Source organism: Caretta caretta, chromosome 9 (genome assembly GCF_965140235.1).
Source record: "Caretta caretta isolate rCarCar2 chromosome 9, rCarCar1.hap1, whole genome shotgun sequence".
Classification (NCBI taxonomy): domain Eukaryota; kingdom Metazoa; phylum Chordata; order Testudines; family Cheloniidae; genus Caretta; species Caretta caretta.
This window is the reverse complement of record NC_134214.1, coordinates 65,801,778-65,819,342: the sequence shown is the minus strand read 5'-3', so window position 1 is coordinate 65,819,342 and position 17,565 is coordinate 65,801,778. Positions and strand designations below refer to the sequence as shown.

General features: G+C 41.6%; 1 long non-coding RNA gene across 2 annotated transcripts in view; it reads left to right on the top strand.

Moving 5' to 3' along the window:
- LOC142073215 (uncharacterized) overlaps positions 1–17,565 on the top strand; it is a 184,042-nt gene that overhangs the window by 72,954 nt on the left and 93,523 nt on the right. The window contains exon 5 of one of the 2 annotated variants that reach the window (XR_012669964.1): positions 4,155–6,574. The exons of the other annotated variant lie outside the window; for it this stretch is intronic. This is a non-coding gene — a long non-coding RNA (uncharacterized LOC142073215). Of the gene's footprint in view, positions 1–4,154; positions 6,575–17,565 lie in introns of those variants that run through there. 2 annotated transcript variants of the gene reach the window in all.

Below are 17,565 nucleotides of genomic sequence, written 5' to 3'. Positions count from 1 at the left end.
CTACTTCTGTGAGTGTTTGGGGCCATATCAAGGCCCTACGAGGAAAATCCCTAGCAAGGATGGGCACTGCCACAAGTTTCAGTTTTGTGGAATTCCCTTCGCATTAGCCATCGAGGATAGGGTCTTCCTGACTGTGGTAGGGGTACAGGGTGGAGCCTTCTAGATTCATAGATTTCATGACATCTGTGGTGAAATCCCACAGATTACTGGACATCTGCAAAGTACTTTAATCCCTGGCTCTTTATATAGCCCTTGTCATCAGTAGCTCTCAAAGCACTTTACAAAAGAGGTCAGTATCATTGTCCCTGTTTTACAGATGGAAACTGAGATGCAGAGTGGTGAGATATCAAGATCTGTGCCCCTCTGCACTACTCTATGCCTTACCCCTTCCTCTCAACCCAGCAGAACAGCTCCACAAGGTGACCCACTCCATGCACAGACCCAAACACGACCAGCCTCATCTTCCAAGGGTGTCTGAAAGTAGCACTGGTGTGTGAATGTATATCAAATTTTAGCATTGTTCAACCTGGGTGCTTCCCTGTTTTGTTTGCTCTATTCTCTGCTATTGGAGCGGAGTAATTTCCATTGAAACCAATGGACATAATTCATATCCTGAGTGGGAGAATCAGATTCCAGGGGGAAAATAATGTAAATAGTGGCTGTCCACTGGCCATGACCTTTTCCCAAAGATCTGTCTATGCATTGTTCACATGAGTGAGCATCTGCAGGTTCCAAGAAAGCTAATATTATGCCATGCTGTCTCAGCTGTCTTATCCTTCCCTTTCTCCAACAGATTTTGACCAAAAAAACCCCAGGTTCCCACTATTTTCATCCCCTCCATGCCTAGATGTAGAAGCAACAATATGGGTCTTAAAAATGATTGTTTAAGAATGTGCATGTTATCTTTGTTCTGAGTTTAGAAAAATGAAGCTCTATAGCATTAAGGGTTAAACTCTGTAATACCTTACTCTGATGAGTAAGTAATGAAACCATTGGACTATTTGCACAAGTAGTCTTTTATGATGAGATTACTGGTTCTGTGGATGAAGGGAAAGCAGTGGATGTATTGTTTCTTGACTTTAGCAAAGCTTTTGACACGGTCTCCCACAGTATTCTTGTCAGCAAGTTAAGGAAGTATGGGCTGGAAGAATGCACTATAAGGTGGGTAGAAAGCTGGCTAGATTGTCGGGCTCAACGGGTAGTTATCAATGGCTCCATGTCTAGTTGGCAGCCGGTATCAAGTGGAGTGCCCCAAGGGTCAGTCCTGGGGCCGGTTTTGTTCAATATCTTCATAAATGATCTGGAGGATGGTGTGGATTGCACTCTCAGCAAATTTGCGGATGATACTAAACTGGGAGGAGTGGTAGATATGCTGGAGGGGAGGGATAGGATACAGAAGGACCTAGACAAATTGGAGGATTGGGCCAAAAGAAATCTGATGAGGTTCAATAAGGATAAGTGCAGAGTCCTGCACTTAGGACGGAAGAACCCAATGCACCGCTACAGACTAGGGACCGAATGGCTAGGCAGCAGTTCTGCGGAAAAGGACCTAGGGGTGACAGTGGACGAGAAGCTGGAAATGAGTCAGCAGTGTGCCCTTGTTGCCAAGAAGGCCAATGGCATTTTGGGATGTATAAGTAGGGGCATAGCGAGCAGATCGAGGGATGTGATCGTTCCCCTCTATTCGACATTGGTGAGGCCTCATCTGGAGTACTGTGTCCAGTTTTGGGCCCCACACTTCAAGAAGGATGTGGATAAATTGGAGAGAGTCCAGCGAAGGGCAACAAAAATGATTAGGGGTCTGGAACACATGAGTTATGAGGAGAGGCTGAGGGAGCTGGGATTGTTTAGCCTGCAGAAGAGAAGAATGAGGGGGGATTTGATAGCTGCTTTCAACTACCTGAAAGGGGGTTCCAAAGAGGATGGCTCTAGACTGTTCTCAATGGTAGCAGATGACAGAACGAGGAGTAATGGTCTCAAGCTGCAGTGGGGGAGGTTTAGATTGGATATTAGGAAAAACTTTTTCACTAAGAGGGTGGTGAAACACTGGAATGCGTTACCTAGGGAGGTGGTAGAATCTCCTTCCTTAGAGGTTTTTAAGGTCAGGCTTGACAAAGCCCTGGCTGGGATGATTTAACTGGGAATTGGTCCTGCTTCGAGCAGGGGGTTGGACTAGATGACCTTCTGTGGTCCCTTCCAACCCTTATATTCTATGATTCTATGATTCTAAGTAAAGCTTTGGGGTATCCAGAATCTGGCCCTATAACAGCATATAGGCTCAGATTTTCTCTCTCCCCTATAATCCCTTCTCTGTTCTATAAAAGAAGGTTAGATCTACTTTTTTGACATTTGCCTACTGGTTGAATGCTTGAGTGATAGCAACCAGGTTAAAATGGCAGAGGCTGCACATGCCACGGTGTACTCAGCAGTTGGAGGGAAATTCGGGGATAGGGATACAGTCTCATCTTGTTACTTGCCAGTACTGCTTGGTGAAGCCTTCGTGCTGTGATATCACTTGGGGGGGAAAAAGCACAGTACATTAGAATCTCTCTCATGCCCATTCATGTCACTTAAATTTCCTTTGCACATCGACACCCAAGTCTCACTAATTCATCAGAAGTTATTTTAGGGATGTAAATCAATTTGCTTTTATGAAATACCTATAGACCGGGATCTGGTAGCAGCTCTATTAAGTCATCCATCAAAACAGCATCACGAAAGTGGTGTGCCTGCTCAGAATAATGGACATGCAGGGTTAGCATTGATTTAGAGGCAGATGTGCAACAGATGACTGAGATTTCTATCAAAGCTCTTCTGGGGTGCGAGTTACCATGGCAGTAGCAAGTGCAGACAATGCAGGAGCTTTGGGAAAGGGTCAGTTAGAATATTGCACTTTTACAGAACCTGTTGTCCAAGGAGCTCAAAGCAAACAATAATACTTCGGAGCACCCCTATGAGGTAGGTAAGTATTATTTAATCCATTATAAAATGGGTTAAGTTGAGACCCAGAGAAATTCAGTGACTTGCCCACCGTCACACAGTAAATCAGTGATAGAGCTGGGAATAGAAGCCAGTGGTGTTGAATCCCAACCCTCTTTTCTACCCACTGGGAAACATTGCCTCTGTCAAATCAGTATTCCACAGACACCAGCATATCAAGATTACAGTACGTGCTTTGTCCCAATCAAGTCTTCTGTGGACCTCATTCTGGCTTCATTTACATTTTTTGCAACAAAGTCAACTCTACACCCCTCTCACATTCAGTCACTCTAGTGGGTTTGCCATTTCTATTTTCTGTGCCTAAAAACAGAGGACCTGAAACAATCCTTAAAAATGTACCACCTCCGCCCCTGCTGCCCACACAATTGGTTGCATTAAAAGCTTTGATCAGAATACTTTGAACTTTTTCCCCCCTAAGTATACCCCATCGAAGCCCTGTTCCCCCTTTGCTTAGGGCCTGGTCCAGTGCCCACTGCAGTCACTGAAAAGACCGGATTCAGTGGTCATTGGATCAGTTTCTTGCATCCGCAAAATCCCACTGAAGTCAATGGGCCTAATACTTCACTTATGCAAGTCAATGCCAACATTTCTATTGATTCCAGTGGGTGCAGGAACGTGCTTAATGGCTGAGGAACTGGGGGGTTGCATAGGTGCAAACAAAAGCAGGATTTGGCTCTCCCTTAATTTCTCCTCCAATTGATTGGTCTAACTTTCATCAGTGATTGCTTTTGCACTCACGTTTTACACATGCTGGGGATGCTATCCTGGGATGCTACTCAAAAATGTACTGAAGATTTTTTTTTTTTTTTGCAGGTGATTTTTGCCTTTTAATTGTCTTTTAAAGAAAAGAAAAAAATTACTCATTTTTCTCTAGCTCATGCTTCCTTCCTTGTATTTCTCTAACCTTCGCAAGGCTGGAGCTTCATGCTAAACTGGATTTGAGACTGCACTCACTGGACCATCACTCATAACAAGGTTTAGGTGGGGAATGGGGTTGGTGGAGGTGGCAGGCCAGCTATAATTAGCCTCACAGGCACGGTGTCTGGTGGGTTTTATTTTTCTGAAGAGAAGGCAGCTTGCTCAAACCTCCTTTGTTTTCATTGGAAGAAAGCCCTGTTGCTCATTGCAGCTATAAAATCTTCTCTAATCTGCAGGAAGTGGAAGTAAGCTTGGCTGGGAAGTCTAGCAGCGTGTCTTCAAAGGAAGCCTCTTAGAGTCCTCATCGATCCACCCTTCGATACCAGCTGGACAATGTCTCAGTCTCTAAGCCAGCTACAGTGCTAGGCTTTGATCTAGCAACTAGTCCATTGCAAACACAAACTGAATCTGAAAACGTGCAAGCAGCAAATTTCAACCTCACCCCACCGTCTGCTCTCTGAGAATGCAGACTCGAACCCTGGCAACAGAAATGTACAAGTGTGTGAACTGCGTGCTGACAACACACCGAGAGCCCACGGATGGTAAAGTATGCCCTCATCTGCTGCGTGGTGTCTTTCAGTGCAGGAGAGGGACAGAATAGAATGTGTTAAAGAGCTTTTTATGCTTGAAACATTGATTCAAGTATACAATAGAACGTGAATCGAGTACATCGGAACCTTTAAATATTTTGAACTCTTCCTTCTCCTCATTTGCTTAAAATATGCTGTTTTCATGAGCTTTCTTGCCAGTAAACTGGCTCACTGGCATATTTACACAAAGCAAACCCAAAAGGGATGAGAACACCTCAGAGCAAATTGCTTACAGCTCTGAACAAATATTCCTGGACTGTTGTTTTTCCTCAGCATTCATGCCGCTCTTCTCTTAATGTCTCTAAAGAGCCAAGGGCCTTTGTGTTGGCCCTCCTGCTGCTGTCAAATTACTTTCATCTCCTTCATTAACTTCTTGCAAACTCAGATCCCTAGTTCCCAAATCTCTGCTCTTTGCTGAACTATCAGCATCAGAACCTTCCTCTTCATGGTTTCAGTAGCGCATACACAGGGGAATAGGTTTGTCTTCCTCCATCTAAAAGTTTACAGTTGTCCTTAGAACTGTGGCAACCCCATAGCTGGAGATCACCCATCTGAACAAGCTTAATAAAGGTCTGTATTTTCAATTTTCTGCCTGCATTTACCCTCACAAGTGTAACTACTGCAAGAAGCCTATGATCAGGCTAAATGGCTTCCCAAGATTCCAAATAGAACCAGTTTAACTCAATGTTCCCTCTTACTACCCTTTTCTGTCCCAGCCTCCAAACCTGGATCTTTCCAACAAATCTACTGAACTCTCCCCACAACCTTCAACTCTTCTGACTTTCAATCTGTTCTTCCCTCCATTTCTTATCACATGCATCCAGCACACCAGGCAATAAGCCCCAGCACTTGGGCAGCTCTTCTGACGTTCTAAACTGGCTGACATGCTACTGATGGGCATCCGTAACTCAGTGGTTACTAAACATTGTCCAATCATCTCTGCCACTAGATGTTCCAGTCCTTGGTCCTTTCCAGGCATTACATCCACCAAATCATAAATTATATCAAAGCTGCCTTCACCATTTCAGCAACTAGACAACATGTCTAGTCTGGATCTTTTTAGCACACCCAATCTCCTCTGCCTTTTCCACTCTGTAGTCCCTTCACTCTGACCTTGAGTCCAAGTGAGTGTCAGTTCATGGTAGCAAATGGAGGGTCTTAATGCAAACTTTTCTAATTTGTTCTTCCTTAGCCCCTCTTCACTTACCTTTTGGTTCCTAGCTATTCCTCTATCTGTGCCTTCATGTGCTTTGTTATGCATACCTCAGATATTCCATAACAGATCTTGCTATTTCACACATGAAATTGAAGCAGAAGAATTTGGCTCTCTTAAGAGTCAGTTCTAATGCACCTGATATCGGACCTATTGATTCTCCCCTCTAGCACCTCTTAGATTTTTTTCCTTTGGCAAACACCTTTCTTTCATTTTTCCCTCTTTCTGACGTTTGGCTTTTTTGACCTTGCTCTGAAACAGTTTATCAGATCTCCCTCAACAATTACTATCTGCTTCTGTATTATTCACTAGCCCAGCAACTTTCTATCAGTCCAGCTTTCTTTTACTTCTTCAGCCCATATTCTATCCACTTCAAAGCCTCCTTCCTGGAATGCAAATCCCAGGCTAAATGCAGACTTTTAACCCTTTCAGTCTGTGCACATAACTAGACCATAAAGTCAATAATTACTGTCGTCTTTCCTCAGTTCAGCCTCCAGTGTCAAAGTTCTATATCACACTAGCTCCCTCCATTACCTTTCTCAAGTGGAAATTCTTCAAACAATAGACTGATATATCCTGTTCCTATAGTCTTTACTTACCTCCCCCAAGAACATTCAGATCTTTATCAAAGCAATTCACATGCATCATGCATTGTGGTGCTGATCCAAAGCCTAGTGAAGTGAACAAGAATATTTCCATGCACTCCAATGGACTGTGGATTAGGTGGTATCAGAGAATAGACTAAGGAGAATGCATGTGAACTTGGGTGCAGTGACTATGTCTCTGCTGCCTGTGAAATTTGTTTCTACTGTTATATTTTTGAGGTCCTCTTCCTACTAGCAGAAAGGGAGTGATGTCGAGTAGTTAGAGAAGATGAGTGGGCTCATCAAGGCCTGCATTCTATCCCCAGTTTTCCCACTGATTTGCTCCTAGTATCTTGGGGAAGTCACTTCATTTCTCCATGTGTCAGTTTTCCCATCTTTAAAGTTGACATCAAACTTTTCACCCACCTCACAGGCTTAGCCAATTAATTTTTGAAAAACTGCATCTCAGATGAAAGGTGTTTTTATCAACAGACTTTAGCGACTCTGTTTTAATTATAATCGTTAATAAAGGCAGCTCAGCAGGTCTATGCTTCATAACATTCCAAGCCATTTAAGCTGGGTCACTGATGGAAGTGCACCTTTGTATATACAATTGCATGCCTCTGTTGAAAAATATTACCTGCTTATTGCATGTAAAGTGAGAAATTGTGTGTGGGAGGGTTGCTTTTAACTTTTGCTCTGTTATACAACAATATGTGAATTTTTCAAGGGGAAAATAGTCAAACTGATAATATTTAGTCTTGGAGGAATGGCTGGTGAATTTCATTTTCTGTCTGGAAAAATGTTTTTCATAGTGAAATTGCAGTTGCCACATGTGAAAATAGATAATTCTTACAACTGTAGGGCCTGATTAGCCATATACTTGCTCTGGTCTTAGGGTAGCAAAATTTCATTGACATCAGTAGAGCTACACCACTGTAAAACTGATGTGAGTGGAGAGTCAGGCCCCTACCTTTCGCATATTAACAATTTGATCACAGTTGCTCACATACCAGTTACCTTATAGGGTGTATTTGCAACACTTTCTCCTGCTCGATAGTAGCAGGACTGGTCAGCTGCATGCCATAGTCCCTGTAATGGTAAGGGATGGTGGATATTCTCCTTTAGCTCTAGTGGCCTGTGCTTTTGGAGCAGGAGGAGTTGAGTTCTATCCCTGCTGCTTCTGTGAATGTCTATGTGGCCCTTGTGTGCAGCACAGTGACAATCATGAAGTCCTAGCATAGGTAACATAGATTTATGACCTACTGATTATCTGATTCCCTCATGCTGTTTCTGTATTCCAAGTGATGGGTAAGCTTCAAAAAAGTTTGCTTGCATCCAATTAAGCACTAAAATGTTTGAAAGCTTCTCTGAACCTCCTGAGTCTTCAGAATTGGAGAGGAAAGATCTGGAACAGCCTTTCTTGGGGTACTTTTCTGACTTTCTCTTCTGTTCAAAAGCAGGCAGTGCTAGGGCACGCGAAACTGAAGGATAATGGTGTAAAAAATGCTATTCAGACCTTGATGAGATTCTGCTTCAGGCTGGTTCTTATTGTGATCCAACTGGTGTGCCCATTCCCAGCACAAAGGCTGTGCTGGGTTTTTATGTTGACCAGTTATGTTCCACGGAGAGCTGTTCACATAACAATTTTTTTGGTTGAATGGCAATTCTGGGGGAGGAAATCATTTGGGGTGGAACCAAAAATAATTTTCCCACTTTTTCAATAAAATTCAGTAAATGAAAAAGTGAAAAATAATTGTCTGGAAATCAAAATATTTCACTTCAGTTTTGACTGTTTAAAACAATTTCTGATTTTTAAAAAATTAAAGGAAATTTTATAACAAATTTGTTTCAAATGGAAAAATTGAGATATTTCCCTTCGGAATTTTTGTGAATTTTTTTTATTTTTTAACTGAAATAATTCAGCGAAATCACCATGAATTTGTGAAATGTTTCTGTATCACCAAATCTGCAAATCTAACAAATTCCATTTCCATACCAAAGAACCAAGTCTCTTCTTTTATGGTATGTTTTAACTAAGTGCAGATTTATGATTTTTATTAATATTATTCAGAAACTCCACACTTAGGTCAGCATTTTTTGAACTCCAGTTTCCAAAACATTATATTGCTAATCCTTCAATCTGAGAGACATATCCTGGGACCAACATGTCTACAACAACACTGCAAACAATCCTTTGATCTCTCATTCCTCCCTTCGTTTCAAACAATAAAATCCTGGAAGAGTTCATGCTTTTCGTCCTTAGTTTCCTTCATAGTTCTGAATTCTTCCTCCCTTCACAATACACATCCAAACTTCAACCCTTTTATCAATTCAGAAGAGTCTCTTCATCCGGACTGGTTTTTAGATGAGAAACTGTTCTGGCTTTCCAAAATGATCACTTCAGCCCCAGGCACTGGAGCTCAGATGTGCATTATTAAAATTATTATTTGTAATAAGAACATAGAATGGCCATACTGGGTCAGACCAAAGATCCATCCAGCCCAGTATCCTGTCTACTGACAGTGGCCAATGCCAGGTGCCCAAGAGGCAGTGAACCTAACAAGTAATGATCAAGTGATTTATCTCCTGCCATCCATCTCCACCCTCTGACAAACTGGAGGCTAGGGACACCATTCCTTACCCATCCTGGCTAATAGCCATTAATGGACTTAACCCCATGAATTTATCCAGTTCTCTTTTAAACCCTGTTATAGTCCTAGCCTTAACCTCCTCAGGCAAGGAGTTCCACAGGTTGACTGTGCGCTGAGTGAAGAACTTTCTTTTGTTTTAAACCTGCTACCATTAATTTCATTTGGTGGCCCCTAATTCTTATATTATGAGAACAAGTAAATAACTTTTCCTTTTTCACTTTCTCCACACCACTCATGATTTTATATACCTCTATCATATCCTTCCTTAGTCTTCTCTTTTCCAAGCTGAAAAGGCCTAGTCTCTTTAATCTCCCCTCATATGGGACCCATTCCAAACCCCTGATCATTTTAGTTGCCCTTTTCTGAACCTTTTCTAATGCCAGTATATCTTTTTTGAGATGAGGGGACTACATCTGTATACAGTATTCAAGATGTGGACATACTATGGATTTATATAAGGGCAATAAGATATTCTCAGTCTTATTCTCTATCCCTTTTTTTAATGATTCCTAACATCCCATTTGCTTTTTTGACTGCCACTGCACACTGCGTGGACGTCTTCAGAGAACTATCCACGATGACTCCAAGATCTTTCTCCTGATTAGTTGTTGCTAAATTAGCCCCCATCATATTGTATGTATAGTTGGGGTTATTTTTTCCAATGTGCATTACTTTACATTTATCCACATTAAATTTCATTTGCCATTTTGTCGCCAATCACTTCGTTTTGTGAGATCTTTTTGAAGTTCTTCACAGTCTGCTTTGGTCTTAACTATCTTGAGCAGTTTAGTATCACCTGCAAACTTTGCCACCTCGCTGTATACCCCTTTCTCCAGATCATTTATGAATAAGTTGAATAGGATTGGTTCTAGGACTGACCCTTGGGGAACACCACTAGTTACCCCCTCTCCATTCTGAAAATTTACCATTTATTCCTACCCTTTGTTCCCTGTCTTTTAACCAGTTCTCAGTCCATGAAAGGATCTTCCCTCTTATCCCATGACAACTTAATTTACGTAAGAGCCTTTGGTGAGGGACCTTGTCAAAGGCTTTATGGAAATCTAAGTATGCTATGTCCACTGGATCCCCTTTGTCCACATGTTTTGTTGACTCCCCTCAAAGAACACTAATCGATTAGTAATACAGAAACTCCTAGAGGCCACAACCATGATTCAGGCCCCAACATGCCGATACAATATCAACACATAGTGTGAGACAATCCCTGCCCCCAAAGAGCTTGCAATCTAAATAGGCAAGATGTACAAAGAGTGAGAAAGCAAAACAGAGGAACGAACTGGAGAAATTGGTTGTCTAAGATCACACATCATGTTAGAGTCTGAGCCAGGAATAGAGCCTCCATCTCCTTATTCTTCATCTAGTGCCCTGTGCACGCTAGACCATTCTGCTTCCCAAGTGCATATAGTATGTCTGTTGCATGATTGGATCACTGGGAGCATTCTCAATCCTCTTTTTTTAAAAAATATACCTCTTTTTTGGTATAAATGAAATTTACGTGGCTCTTTTGACACCTCTCCCCCCTGTTCCCCATTGGTGGGTCACCTAGCCTTAGACTAAGCATATCAGTGCAAAATATCCATCTGTCTAAGCTCTTACATACTATGTCTATATGTAGCTCGCGGAAGTAAGCATCCCATCCCAGGTCAACAGATCTGGGCTAGTGGGGCTCACGCTCAGGCTGTAAAAATGGCTGTATAGACAGTTCTTTGAACTTGCAGCTTGGGCTGGACCTGAATCTCCACAACATTGCCCCCCCCCACCACCACCACCACCCAGTGTGAGCATCTCCCAAGAGTAACAGTTGCCAACAATGATATATTTCTACAGCTCTTGATTGTTGAACTAAACTTATTGCATCTAATCCATTCCAAGCTAACCATTTGCTTATTTTACTCATGAAACATTTCCATAGGAGTTAGGTGGGAATAAATGATTTAGTTGTCTCGGGAATTTTTTTTTTATTGGGGCCTGGATCTGAAGGGAGTTATAACGCTCAAAGGATGAAATCTTGACCCATTTGAAATCAGTGGGAGTTCTGTCATTGACTTCAGTAGGACCAATATTTCACTCAAACGTTTTAAAATCTGCCTTATCCAAGCTGAAGGTTTTCATATGACCCAGTCCTTCTAAACACACTCTCTCTCACTGGGAAAAGGTAATAGGCAAATAAGGACGCATGTCTAAGTCCGAAAGATTTCTGTAGATACACTTTGGGGCTGCCAGTCTTCAGAAATAAGGCCACTTCTCTCAAACATAAAAGAAGAAGAAAATGAAAGCTAGTAGGACAGATTTTTTTTTTTTTTGACGGTTTAGTTAGGATCTCAAAATAGTTGATATGTCTCTAGTATCAATAAATGCATGCAGAACATTCCTGGTCTCAGGACAGTATAATGCACTTAATTAATGCAGGGATCTTTGCCTCGGACCATAAAATATAAATTCTTCTACAGCGTTTTGGTGCCAGCACTATTTTAACCTTCAGTTTGTACTGATTAATAGCAAGTCAAAATAAGATCCTTTTTTTTTTTCTTTCCAAAATTAAGTCCCTTGTGTTTTACTCATAAATAAAAGGAAAAGAAGAAAAACTCTTGATGGTATTTTTGTGATTTGATTTTGCCATCAGACAGGAACTGCACACATACAGCACTTGTCGTTCCTAAAACTTACATTTTGAAAGTTCTTTGAAGATGTAAATTACAGATCTTCCATATGAAAAGTTAATGAAGGAGTCTAAACAAAATAAAATAGAAATGATGACATGAAAGAGCCTCCTTATGGCTTCAATAACAAGATAAATAGTTTAATATTCCACATACTGCATTAAAAGTAACAGCTGAGCTCTATGGAGACTTTTCTCTAACTAGACTATACTGGTTTTCACATTTAGGTGAAATCAGTTAAGCATGGTGATACCTCTCCCTTAATTGTGACCTTCCCTCACACCCAAGAAGCACTGAAAGCAGAGGACACCTAAGTTTTAGCATACATCAAAAGTGTTTAACAACTACAATAGCAAAGTGCCTTTACCGACAACACTTCACTAGTCTCCTAAGTGATAGACATATACTGTATTGACAGTCTAGGATTTTAATGAGTAATGTCTGTTTCAGACTCTATTGATTGCCCTTTTTTTTCCTCCTTCAATTCAGCCAAGAGGAAATAAGAATCAGTATTTCATTAAAGTGAAATGTTGTCCAGCCATATATTTTTTATGAATACTTGTGAGTGAGCATGTCCTGTAAAATAACCAATTAATTCAGCCGTGTTAAGACTCAGGATGAAAACTGAAAACTTTCCCCTCTATTTCCAGAAGCTGAGACTATCAAAAGCTTCAAACTTTTCCACAGCAAAACACATTCTCAACCAATATTTTGCTTTGGATCCCTTGATCCTTTTCTATTTTCACAGTTTGCCTGGCAGCTTCTTCCCTGTATATATTGTTTGTAGTGACAATTGTATGATGCTGCTTCAGTGTTGTAGTCACAGCTCAGGATGTTTCAAGATACAATTCCCTTTTTTCCAGTGGTGGCTTGGTTTTGTTTGGGACTGCATCTCAGATTCAAGTAAAAAGTGATGGGAGCAGGGAGGGGAAGAGTGGGGCAGAGAACTCTGCAATAATGATTTGCAAATTGTGTTAATTTCATGGCGAGACCCTGGTTTTGATGGGATTTACTGTGTAATGAGCTCCTGAGACATTATTTTTGCTTCAAAGCTTTGCTGAGTACAAGATCCTATTAAATTCTAGCAGTGAATACACCAAAAACTACTTTGAGCTAATTTTAATAATTTTTAATTGAAGGAATATTTTTATGCCAAGTTGAATATTCAAGCTGGTTAAAAGTAACACTGATTCTCAAAGTATTTGTCAATCTTTTTCCTTCCATGAGGTCTTTTTTTAGCCTAACTGTAGATTTTTTGCCCCAGATTTGTTTTCTGAGACCAAGTAAAAACAAGTTTGGGCTTTCTTCAGTTTTATTTATTTGTTTTAAATTGCCTGCATGCCTCAATTTAATCTCCTTTCTTTTTATTGCTGTTTTATAGCCTATCATTATTGTGTGGTTTTCTTTTTTTTTTTTTTAAATAGCTTTTCCTGGTGTCTCTTTTTTTGTGTCATAGCAGGAGTTTGATGGTTTTTGTCGTGTGGTTTTCATTATTATTTATATTACAATGGAACCCAACAGACCCCATTGGAGCCCCATTTTGCTAGATGCTGCACAAACACATAGAGACCAAGGAGCTTACAATCTAAATACACGTGCAAGATAAAAAAAAAATTATACTGCCCATTTTACAGATGGGGGAATTGAAACACAGAGTTGGGTGACTTGGTGGAGGCTACACCACAAGTCAGTGGCAGAGTTGGAATTTGAATGCCGGTTTCTTGAAATCCAGTCCAGAGCCACAACCACGAGACTGTGTTTGCTACCTTATCTCTGTCTCTTCCTTATGCCTGTTCTCTAGAATCCTGGGGAAAACTGGCGGGGCGGGCGGGCGGGCAACAGGCAGGTGCAAGGCAAACTAAATCAATGTAAATCTCTTCACTGGTGCAGCTCTGGTCATTAAGCATGAGTGAGCGGTATTTAATTAGCACACTATTTTTTTAATGAGCATCATCCGCATGGAAGTATGTCCTCCGGAATGATGGCCAAAGCACGAAGGGACAGACAAATGTTCAGCACATCTGGCACATAAATACCCTGCAATGCCGGCCACAAAAGCCCCATGCAAACGCCTCCTCTTTGCAATTGCAGGAGATGGTGCTGCCTGCTTCTTGTTTACAATGTCGCTGGGAGTGAGTGGTATTAACCAGTGAAATTGCTCTTGTAATAATACTTTTTGCTGAAGGTAAATTCTGAGTAAACTGGACTTGCTTAAATGACCCACCTGGGGGATGGGATGTTCTTTGCATTCTGATTCTGGGGAGCAGAATCTGGGTGGGTTGATCCATGCCTCCTGCACTGTACCTACACAGGGCTTGTGACTAGTAGATATGAGTAGTTTCTGAAACCACTGCTCATGGCCCCAGGACTTCCCCAGGCAGTGTACACCCCCATGCATGCCCTTGCAGACAGCCTATGGGTGCCCTGTACCACCGTAAACCGGGGTTATGGAGCATCCTTTGCAGGGCATCTCTGTAGCTCATTACTAGTCCCTATTGGTGAGGACCACAGCAGTTCCTTTTTGCAGCAGTGCATGGAGGAGCAGCAGGATTACATACCGTGCAGCACCTTTCAGGTGGAGTCTCATGGTGAGAATGTTGGTCATTGTTACTCAACTATAATACAGAGGGTGAATCTGAGGCAATCAGGACTTGTTGGGGGCAAGCGGGTATTGAGGTTGCCAGGAGATCTGTATTTGAATATGGTTGTTTGTGATGGGTGCAATTAACTACTGGTCTGCTATAGCTGCTTTTATTGTCAAATCTAAAACATTTGCATGCACCCAACAGCCTTATTCAATTTTAATCAGCCTATGTAATTCACTGCCACAGAAAGACCAGAGGCAAATGCTCTATCTGGATTTAGGAAGTGGCTATATACTTTGATAAGTGATGTTTGTTGTGATGATTCCAAGATGCAGATAAATCTGGGCTTATGCTTCAGGACCCCACAGTGATGAGGGTCAGGAAAGAATATCCCCCATGGCAGCAATGTACAATTGGTGTATTTGTCATCTGTCGTTATTATTTATACAGCACAGTAATAAGGGTGCATGGGGTTTTACAGACAAAGAAAAGACGCAGGTCAAAGGGGGCGCTGTTGCATTGGCATGCCAGCTCAAGGAGGCTGAGCAGTAGAATGGAGGATGATGACTACAACCCAAAACTGTGGCTGGCAAATGCAATAAATACATGAAGACCGTGGCAGTCTGACAATTCTAGGGAGTCATTTTCATGTGGCCATTTTTTCCCCCCTAGGGTAAACTTAAATATTTCAGAATGATTTTGCTATTGCAATAACTTGAAAATGGTGAGTGAGCCTTCCCTTTTGAATAATGGATTACAAGGCAAAGATTCATACTCCCTCCATTTTCAAACTAATTCAGTGCCCTACTGCCAACAGAAGCACTCAGAAAAGCATGAATTCATAGTGGTTTTGCTTTCCTTTCAGAGTCTTAACAGAGTCTTAACACACTTTATTGGGTAAGCCCCTTTGTAATAAAGTCCCATCGCTCACTTGCGGGCCACCCACCTGATCGGCTGAGAATCTGACATGTCTGGAATGTCCTTTGGTTGATGCCGTCAGTTAGGATTGTTTGAGCACTTGCGTTAAAAAGATGTCTTTAAAAATCCAATTCCCCGTTACTGCAAACAAAGTCATATACCACCAATGCCTATGACAAACAGCACTTTCCACTGCAGCCTAATGGAGAGTTTACTCTAAGGCCTATTGGAAAATGGAGAGCAGGGGCAGGGAAGGAAGGAGAGAGAGGATCAGACAGGGAATAAATGGAATCAGAAATGTTACATCCCAGAGGAATTTATCAGCCTGAATGGAATGGAAACAGTGAAAAGGAAACGTTGCTTTCCTTTTCTCAAGATTGTATTTCTAATAGAGTAGAGTGATTCAGAGAGAAAATATCCCTTGCGTTTTCTGTGATTTTGAAAGATCAGTTTGCTAAGTCTGAAAAGTCTTGGTAGGAGAGACAAGGAATATTTATTTTCAATATACGTTAGTAATTGGTGACGTCGCTCTAAGTGCAGAGGTTAGGAAAGCGGAGCCTGGCCATGAAATAACAAAAACTTTATGCAAATTCCTTATTATTAATTCTTTCTAATTCCTCACAGGGAAAGAGATGAGCATAAGGTTTGCTGAATTTTACTAGGGAAAAGAGCCTGTAGACGTCTCAAACTCAGGCATGTTTTCAATATAAAAAAACTGGAAAAGATAAGTGAATATTATTAAGAATGTGAAAAGTAATTGAATATTTCTTCTTTCTACTTGATATCAAAGTGTCAAAGGAAGAAGTTTACTGTTATGGGAAGTTTTACATTAGTAAGTAGCATGTGTAATGTTGCCGCACCTCCTTGTGCAGTAGTGTGTGACAGACCACATTTAAATGTGACTCTTATCTACAGCTAGTGAATGGGTGTTTGGAGATTAGTGAGAGTTACTACAGGAAGAAATGAGGTGCACTGATAGCTTTGCAAGTCAGCCAAACTCCTTGGAAAGCAGGTCTGTGGTTTTGTTGCATCCTTTTAGCTACCAGATTCACGACTACCTTTACTATAATTTTCTCTCCATTGTTTGATTTGGATTGCAATAGCATCCAGAAGTCTCAAATAGAATTGGGGTCCTATTGGACTAGGTGATATAAAACACAGAGTAAGAGATGGAGCTTGCATAGTGACATATGTGTGTGCTTCAAAAACTTTAATTTCATTGAATTCTAAAATACCTCTTGGAGGGAAAGAATCCTCTGATGCAGAGAGAAATCAAAGATCACTGCTGGCATCCATCAGGTCCTGCAGGAATGCTGCAAATTCATGCCTGTCTTCCCTCCACTGTTCAGTTGATGCTGCTATGTATGCTGGATACCGATGTTTGTAACTGAAAAGCAAGCGATTTTGAAGCCAGAGTCCTGTGACCCCTGTAGGGGCATTATGGCATTTGGGAAGCTTAATGTGAACCTTGCAGGTTAGCCAGGGCAACATGCCGAGGGGGAGTCTTCCCGTCCACCTGCAGCTTGGCCAGTAACTATGGAGCCCCTACCCCCCAGACTTTATAGCAGTTAGGTTCCTGGTGGCTGAGAGGAGCATGCGCACAAGTTGTATTACATTATTATATTGTATGGTATTATACCACCAACACCACATGCATCCGCTTCAGCCTAGATATGTAACCTAGGCAGTGTAGTGAACCCAGCTCTCTGGATGTCATGTGTCTCAGAGGTGGTGTGCGTGTTACAGTAATACTATATCCTAGTATATTATATGTAAAGCACTTCTTCAGTAGGTCCTTGCACCCGTAATAGGGACCATGAAGATGCAAATGTGAGGAGAGGCCTCAATTGTGTTTTCAGCTACTGGGTCAGGATAGCACTTGTTGTACAGCATAGGAGTTTTGTAACCAGGTGGATGACATTCTGCTGTAAACCTGCCTTCTACAAAACTAGTGTAAAAAAGCATCGTGTACAATGGGAGTAGAGACAGTCCCAGCCACAAAGTTTCTGGTGTTTGAGGGTGATCAGGTCCATGGGTTTTGTTCTGCACTGTATAGAGATAGGACTAGACAAGAAATTTGGGTCTGATCTCCTGACAGCCAAGGGGAGCTTGGAGCCAGAGTTTTGATTTGGGCCCATCTCAAAATGAGACCTGTAGCACTCTCACTTGAACTATATCGCTCCCTCACCGTGCATTATCTGACACTGCCAGAAGACATTGATAAAGGACACAGAATCTAACTGGCAAATTGGTATGCACAGGCTAAGAGGGAAGGTTCCCCAGTGCTTTATGTAGGATAAACACTTGTATGACTTGGTGTTATGCATTTTGATGACAGAAATGGCATAGGACCATTTTGTGTTTGAGACTTGGTGGGCCAATTCAGGATTTCCAGCCAAATAATTGACCACCATGGAGTCCCTGT